We start from the raw sequence: 9,356 nt of genomic DNA on the forward strand, positions 1-9,356 counted from the left end.
TGTGACGCGGAGATGCATGAATGTACACGCAAGATTGTGGAGCCTATAGCTATGGGTATTATGAATAATTGTGAGGGTATGTCTGATAATCAGGTCATTTCAGTGCATAAGCCTACGGAGGCAAGGAGCCTGAAACCAGTAGCAATAAATTCACATGCGCTCTACTTTGTACCTCTCACTTCTGTTCCCACTCGGTACCCGCCAGCTTCATTATCAACCAATATGTTGAAAGTTTGCTGGCAGTGAATGTAGAGTGTTAAGAAATTATGATTGTTAACAGCATGTACTTGGTCCTAAATTTAAAAATGTGTCCTTAAACAGATTTTGGGAGTTTTGTTGGTTATAATTTCAAGATGTAGCTTCGTATTGCACTACAAACAATCAAATATTGTTTCTAATAGTTTTTGCTGATTTTTCTTCAAATGAAACAAACAAGCAAGCGAAAGTACTATCTTTGATGAAACCTAGGAAATTGCAAAAGGAAGTAAAACTTCATTAATTCATAGTCTTCTAACTCAGAATTTGTGACAATTTAACAAGCGCTAAAATAGACTTTGTACCATATTTGAGGAAATGGTTTATGAAGTAATTTAAATGGGAACAAGTCTCGGAGGCCATGTTTAAATCATCTGAGGAACAGTTTTTAAGCAGCCAAGTCACATTTGTGCTGTCTATTCCAGTAGTTGTTAACAATAATGCATGCTTATTTAGGTTAATATTTCAATATTCAGTATTTACACTACATCAATATATTTAGAACTGACTAAGCACACAAATTTGGAGAAACTGATATTTATTTTGTTTTCACCTAAATGTACTGCATCTTCTTCATCTCCCTTTGTAAATTGATACCACAGGGTTTGCCTTCTCCTTAGAGTCAATGAAATCAAAATAATCAAGGGGCGGGGTGGTAGTCATTTCATGCGAGAAAAGAGATTAGCCTAGAAAAATATGAAAAGAAAAATAGTATATAATTAAAATGAGCAAAAATACTAAAAACCTAATACCACTTCATTTTATAAATTTTAAAATAATATAGACACAATATAGCCCTTGAAACAATGTAGATAACTTTATTGTAAAAACAAAGCAAACCCTAACTTTACACAGAAGGCAGTACATTCTATAGCTCTGCACCCTCAAGAGGGGACACATTTATTCATTCCATAATATTTACCGAGCACCTCTTTTCTTCCAAGTACTGTTCTAGTTCCCTTGTGCAGCAATAGACCGCAGGCGACATCTCTGCTGCCCTGGGGAACTTATATTCTACCGAGGAGACAATGAAAGTAACATAGGCAGAATACATTAATTGTAACAAGAAATATTTAAAAGTCAAAAATGGTAAATTCATGGTCTATATCCCATCACTCATTTTTCATGCTATTAGGGAACACCTCACTAGGCAAACCTGGCTTTCCCCCCGACCCCCTACCACGAGCCCAGTGTATATTGGAGGGTATGGAAGCACCCCTTCCCAGAAAAATCTGTAAAATCAGTACATATTTTACAGATTTTATTATAGATCAATGTATGTACTGGAGGATGGGAGAGCATTCATAATTTTAGGAAGTTCTAAAAAGAGTCTAATTATCAAAAAATACTTAATAATTCCTGGTCATATGCAAGGACCCATGGAAAGGTACAGAAATAAACAAGACACAGTCCTAGACCTCAAGTAGCTGAAAGATGTAATGGGGAAGGCAGAAGTAAACAAATTTGTGTGTGTGTGTGTGAGCATAGGAAAAGAAGAAACACATGGTGTATTTTGAGAGTACATGTAAGGACACCAAGGGAGGCTTCTTGGAGGAAGTGACCACCGTGCTCAGTTAAGAGGCAGAGTACGTGTTGAGTAGTTGGTGTGCGAAGGGTTGGGAGTGGAAGAGAAGGCACTTGAGGTAGAGGAGAAACATGAGCAGCAACATGGCCATGGCTTCCCAAAATGATGTGGGATACACAGGGTATTATAAGGAAGCAGCTCAAGATTGTTGGAATGTAAAGTGGAAGTTACATGGGAATGGGAAATGTACCTGGAGCAGGGCAGGCACAGGGTTCAGATCACCATGGACCTCTTACACAGTGTTAATAAGGACCACGGCCTAGATTGTATCAGTGATGGAGAACCGTTGAAAGTAAAGGATGGATATGATCAGTTTTGCATTTCACTAGTTTATTCTGGTAAACTGATGTGGTTGGATTTGATGTGAATAAAATCTATTAGGAGACTGTTTAGGCTTGAAGTAGAACATTCACAATGAGATAGACAGAAATGGTCAGATTTGAGAAATATTTAGGTGAAATTGGCATGCCCTGGTAATTGGTGGGATGTGAAGGATGCAGATGAGGAGGAATGTGGAATCAGGAATGACTTCGGGATTTTTTTGCTAGAATGACTGGGTCCTTGGGGGTACCACCAAGTGAGATAGATAATACAAAAGAAGAAATAGATGTATTAGGAGAAATAAGGACATATGTTTGGACGTGTCTTGTCCTGAGTTTGAAAAAAAATGGTATCATTTGTCGGAGATGATTTCTGAAAGATAGTGAAATATATAAGCCTGAATTTATGTATCATCCATTACATGGATAGTAATTTAAACCAGGTCACCCAAAGTGTGGCCTGTGTACCCGCAGACCACCATCACCTAGGAACTCCTTAGAAATGCAAAGTCTCTAACCAAACCTCCTACATCAGAATCTCTCCCCAGGGTTGAACCTGGAAATCTATGTTTTAAAAAGCTCTGCAGGTAAACTGTGAGGTTTTAGAAACACTGGTTTAAACCATGTAAGTGATGGGATTACCCAGAAGGAGTGTAAAAAGAGAAGTTGGCCAAGCATGGGGAAATCCTGTTAGCTTCACTTTTAGTGAGTAACCTGCTGACAACTTCTTACCTCCTCCTTGGTTAGCACCCTAGCCTACCATCATTGTGCCTCTACTGGACTTTTATAGCATTCTCTTTATATGTTTTCTATTTCCATAATAGTCTCATTTACCCTTTATTCTCATAACAGAGTAAAAAGCATGCTCATAATCACATCATTCCTTGGTTTTCAGACCTCTAGGGATCTTTCATCCACTTAAAATAAAATTCTATTTTCACCCATAGCTGAAAGTTGGCTTATTTTAGTAGCCATCTTCCAAGGCAGCCTCCAGTGATCCTGGTATTCAACCCTGATCACATTGTATCAAGATTGTTCTGTGTGGCTAATAGAATATGGCAGAAATGATGGCATGTTGCTTCCAAGGCTGTTAGACATTGTATCTTTTCTCTTGATTTCTCTTAGATCATTCATTCTGTGGGAAGCAGGGCTCCATGTCATAAGGACACTCAAGCCCCCTGTGGAGCAGTCCATGTGGTGAGGACCAAAAGCTGTCTAAATGAACCATCACGGAAATGAAGGTTTCAGCTCCAGATGATGACAGTCCTGACTGACAGCATGACTGTAACCTCATGGAAGATATGATCAGGAACCACCCAGCTATGCCACTCCTGATTGACCCATAGAAGCTGTGGGAGATAAGAAATATCTATTGTTATGGGCTGCTAAATTTGGGGGTAATTTGTCATGTAGCACTAGAATTCTAACATACTCATGATCTAGCCACTTGCAATCCTCCAGACTCATCTGCTAACGCTTAGCCATTGTTTCCTCCATTCCAGATCTTGCCCCTCTTGCTAATCCTTTCATGAGAAACAGGTTCCCATTTTAGAGATCATTCTTTTTGCAGAAATGTTCTTCCTTTAAATAATCATACCTGATTCATTTCTTTCTTTATTCAGATCTCTGCTGATATGTCAGTTTCTCAGAGGGGTCTTTTTAAACCACCATATTTAAAATAGTGCCTCTATTTCATCATTCTGCTTTATTTTTATTTCTAGCATGTAACATCCCTTGACATATTTCCCATGTATTATTTTTCTGTTTGCTATCCATGTCTCCACAAGGCTGTGAACTCTATAAGGTCAGGGACCTTGTCTTATTCACTGCTGTGTCCCAGAGACTAGAGCACTGACTAAAAACATAGTATACTGTCAATAAATACCAATGGAATTAACGAGAAAGGCCAATATACTAGGAAACCTCAGCATTTAGAAAAGATGAAGTGAGCGATGCCTACAAAGGAAGCAAAGGAGGAATGGCTTGAGAGGGGAGTATAGGAAGACGGGAAACAGTTCTGCCTGCTGAGTCAGGTCACCTATATTTCAGCTTTGAACAAATATTTATCTGATTGCTATATGTTGAAGTTGCTATGCATCCTTCTTATGAATTTTTGAATAACAAATTTATTTAACTTTATACTTCGAAATACTTACAGATTTACAGGAAGTTGTTAAGAAATGTTCACCCTCAGAGCAAGACTCCGTCTCAAAAAAAAAAAAAAAAAGAGAAATGTTCACCCTGTCTTCACCAATGTCACCATCTTGCATAAATGTGTATAATATCAACCCAAGAAACTGACATTGATACAATTCACAGAACCTGCTCCGATTTCTCCAGTTACATATCCAATCGTGTGTGTATGTGTGTGTGTGTGTAGTCCTATGCAATTTTATTGCATGTGAAGCTTCTTCTAACTACCACCACAACAAAGACACAGGCCATCACCGTGAGGCTTACTTGTTCTATCCTTCTGTAGCCACACTCACCTCCTCACACCCATCCCTAACCCCTGGTGACCACTAAATTGTTCACCCTCTCTATAAATTTTTTAATTTTAAAAATATTATATAAATGGATAGACTAGATAACCAAAATGTGGTACATATACACCATGGAATACTATGAAGCCATATAAAAGAACATTGAAAAGCCATAAAAAAGGAGATCATGTCCTTTGCAGGGACATGGATGGAACTGGAGACCCTTATCCTTAGCAAACTAATGCAGGAACAGAAAACCAAATACTGTATATTCTCACTTATAAGTGGGAGCTAAATGATGAGAACACAGGGGGAAACAACATGCACTGAGGTCTGTTGGAGAGTGGAGGGTGGGAAGAGGGAGAAGATCAGGAAAAATTACTCATGGATATTAGGCTTTATACCTGGATGACGAAATAATGTGTACAACAAACCCCCATCTACCTATGTAACAAACCTGCACACATACCCCTGAACTTAAAATAAATTTTTTTTTTAAAAGAATATTATGTAAACGGAATCACACATGCATTTGTAATTGGGTTTTTTCCTTTAGCATCATTTCCTTGAGGTTCATACTAGTTGTTGTAGGTGTCAATAAGTTCATCTCTTTGTATGGCTGCGCAGTGTTTTCATGGTATAAATGTACCACAGTTTGTGTAACTATTCACTCATTATAGGAAATTTGGATAGTTTCCAGTTTGGGGCTAGTATGAACAAAGGTGCTGTAAACACTTGAGGACACAAGTTTTCACTTCCCTGGACGAACACCCAAAAGTGCAATTGCTAGGTTGCATGGTAAATCCATGTTTCTTTTTAGGAAAACTGGCCAAATGGTTTTCCACAGTGGCGGTCCCATTTTACACTCCCACTCACAATGCACAAGTGATCCATCTTTTCCTATATCTGTGCAATCATTTAGTGTTACACTATTTTTTTTTAGTCATTATCATAGGTGTGTGGTGATTTCTTATTGTGGTTTTAATTTGCATTTCCCTAATGGATGATTACGGTGAATATCTTTGTGTGTGCTTGTAATCTACATATCCTCTTCAGTGAAATGCTTACACATGTTTCTTGTTCATTTTCTAATTGAATTGGTTGCCTTTTTAATCTCAAGTTTTGAGAGTTCTTTACATTTTTGAGGTACAAATCCCTTGTTGGGTATAGGATTTTCAAACACTCTTCCAATTTGTAATTTGTCTTTCAATTCCCTCATTAGAGTTTCTCACAGAGCAAATATTTTTAATTTTAATCAGGTCAAATTTATCAGTTTTTACTGTTATGGATTGTGTTTTCACTGGCAAGTGTGAGAACTTTTCACTTAGTCCAAGGGCCTGGAGATTTTCTCTCATATTTTTTAAATTAAAGTTTCATAGTTTTACATTTTATATTTTAGTCTGTGATTCATTTGAGTTAATTTCTGTACTAGGTGTGAAGTTTTGGGGGTGCATAATATGTGAGATTTAAGATTCTTCCTCTCCTCCTCTTCCTTCTCCTCCTCCTCTTGATTCATGGATATCCATAGACAAAATGTCTATGCTTTCCAGCACCATTTGTTGAACAGACCATCCTTCTCCCATTGAATTGCTTTCGTCTATTTTGTCAGAAATTAATAGGGCATATTTGTGTAGGTTTATATCTGGGTTTTCTACTCTGTTTCATTGATCTGTAGGTTTTCATAGTTTTTTAGTGAGAATCCTATTCTCATAGAATTCCTAGTTCTAGTCCTAATTTGCTGAGAGGTTTTTTTTTTATCATTAATAGGTTTTGGATTTTATTAATCATATTTTCATCAATTGATATGATCATACGATTTTCTTCTTTAGCTTAATATAATGGATTATGTTGATTAATTTTTTAATATTTAATAAGCCTTGCAAGCTGGAATAAATCCCACTTGACCCTAGTGTATTATTCTTTTTATACATTGCTGTATTTAATTTGATAATATTTTGTTAAGAATTTTTGCATCTCAATTGATGAGACATACTGGTCCGTAATTTCTTTTTTAATTGTCTTTGTCTGGTTTTGGTGTCAGGGTGAAATAGGTCTCATGAAATGAGTTGGGAAGTGTTTCCTCTTATCTGTTTTCTGGAAAAGAATATTGTATTTTTAATTCGTAAGTCTTTTCCAAGATTAATGTTTTTCTGGAGAATCAAACCTAGGGTATTTAGGGAAAGAGGAGCCAGGCTTGCACATTCCTTTTTCATGTCCAGTGTGTTCCCCTGTGGAGTCCACTATGCATTAGTCAGAGTGGAAAGTTCAGTCTAGGAGATTCCAAACGTGGAGGAAATGTGACTTTAATGTGTCTTCCCACTCGCTGGTATTTTAAGAAGCACTAAAGAAAGATTAGAGATTAGCACTTGCATAAGCAGCTAAAGGACAGCTAAATTTTTAATTACTTTCTAATTACTTAGCACCTGCACTCTACTTTCCGATATATAATTAATAATACTTTTCCATCTGTCAGAAGGGATCAAGAACCAAAAGTTATAGAGCTATGGAATACAGATTTTAAAAAATCATTTTATTATATTTAGTTGTAAAATTTGCATACAGTAGAGCTTACTCCTTGTGATGGACATAGGGGTTTTGACAAATACATCGAGTTGTGTATCTACTACTATGATCAGGATTTCAAATAATTCCATCACTGCTCATAAAATTTCTCGAATTTTCTCTTTGGAGGCAACTTCTCCACTCAATCACAGTCCCTAGCAACCAGTGATCTATTCTCCAACCCTATAGTTTAGGCTTGCTAGAATGTAACAAATGAAGTCAAACAGTATACTGCCTTTTGACTGTGGAGTTTTTCATTTAGCAAAATGTTTCTGTGATTTATTTATGTTATTGAATGTATCAATATTGAGGTTCCCATTAGCTTTATTTCTTGCTTCTGTGAAAGCTTAGAGTGTTCAACACACCAAAGTTCTTTTGGAGGAATTCCTTTGAGATTGGTCATTTTGCTTATAGTCATATAGCCTGATTACCTGGTTGATAAGAGGAGAGAGAAACTCACCAGAAATCAGCCCTCACTAGACTAGCCAATGAGCTATGAAGGTATCTGGTAAAACTGCTCCGTCCAACAGAGGCAGTGTGTATTGGTTGTTGCTTGCCCAGCCTACACCAATCCCCCGAGAGTCAGTAGGAGTCACAGTAGTAGAGACAGGAAGAGCAGCCACTTCAAACAGGGAACAGTGGATGAATCCCTGATCCAGGATGATGACCAGACCCTTAGAACCTCATAGTACCTTGAACAATGTTTCATTCTCCACCAAGCCTTGCTGAAGGTGGTTGGGTTTATCTTCCATTTTTCTTTTCAGATAGTCTAAAATTCTTTCTTTTATCATTTATTTTTTGTTTCAAAAATTTTCCTTAGTCATCCTTTTAGAGTAGGTCTTCTGATTATAGATTCTCTTAGTCTTCCTTTGTCTGAAGATGTCATTAATTTCCCCTTATTCCGAATGATAAATTCACATGACATAGAAGTCAGGGTTGACAGTTCTTTTTCTCAGGACACGAAAAATATACCATATCCTTCTAGTCCCCCTGGTTTCTAATGGGAAATCTGCTGTCAGTTGAGTTATTTTTCTTACAGATAAGGTGTTGTTTCTCTTTCACTGCTTTCTAATTTTTTTCTTTGTCTTTAGTTTTCTGAAGTTTAGCCGTGGTGTATTTTGGTGTAGATTTCTTTGAGTTTTTCCCATTGGGGTTTTCCACCTTCTTGATGTTACACAATTATGTCCTGCACTACATTTGGAAAATTTTTAGCCATTATTTCTTCAAGTACTTTTTAAGCTTCACGTCTTTTCTCCTTTCCTTCTGAGATGCTGATGACATAAATATTAGGTCCTTTAGCCTCTCAGATCTGTGAGATTCTATTCATTTTTTTTTGTGGTGGGTGGGTTTATTTTCTGTCTTTTGTTCAGATTGGGTAATTTCTATTGTTCTATCTTCAAGTTCACTGATTCTTTCCTCTTTATTCTCCATTCTGTTTTTGAACCCATCCATTGAGTTCTTTATGTTGGTTATTCTATTTTTCAGCTCTAAGATCTTTATTTCATGCTTTTTTACATGCTGTGTTATGTCTGAATGGAGGTGAAATTTCCCACTCCGGCTTCTTTGGTACCAGTCTGGTAGGGAGAATAAGGTGGCCTTGTTATGACTGGTTGGAGGTGAAAGCCCAAGATCCCAATGTGGCTTTCTCTGATGCTACTCAGCTAGGGTGGGAGAAAGTTACCCCGCGGTAGCTGAATCAAGATGAAAGTCTTGGCTCTCCACTTAGCTTTTGCTGAGTCATGTCATGTTTTTTTCCATGGTATTTGACTGGAGTAGGGTGGTTTTTGTTTAAATGTTTTCTGTCTTGCTAGTTTGCTACTCTCCTGGTCACTTGTCTAGAGAAAACAGGCTTTTGGGGAGGTTTTTTGTTTTTTCACTCCTCTTGGTGCTTTTGGGTTACTGTCTTTTCCTGCCTCTACATCAGGATATATAAAACAAAAAGAAAATTCAGGAGACTTACTGCCATATTGTTCCTTGCATCTAAAGCCTCTATTTGTTTTTTCTTCTCTCAAATATTTTGAAATATTCCATGTTTTTTTCATATATTATATCCAGGATTTTTAGTTGTACTTAGCAAGAGGCATGAGAGGATATGTGTCTACTTTTACTTGGTCCAAAACAAGAAGGAACATAGATTTTTAAGACTGTAGA

The sequence above is a fragment of the Theropithecus gelada genome, chromosome 11 (genome assembly GCF_003255815.1).
Source record: "Theropithecus gelada isolate Dixy chromosome 11, Tgel_1.0, whole genome shotgun sequence".
Taxonomy (NCBI): Eukaryota; Metazoa; Chordata; class Mammalia; order Primates; family Cercopithecidae; genus Theropithecus; species Theropithecus gelada.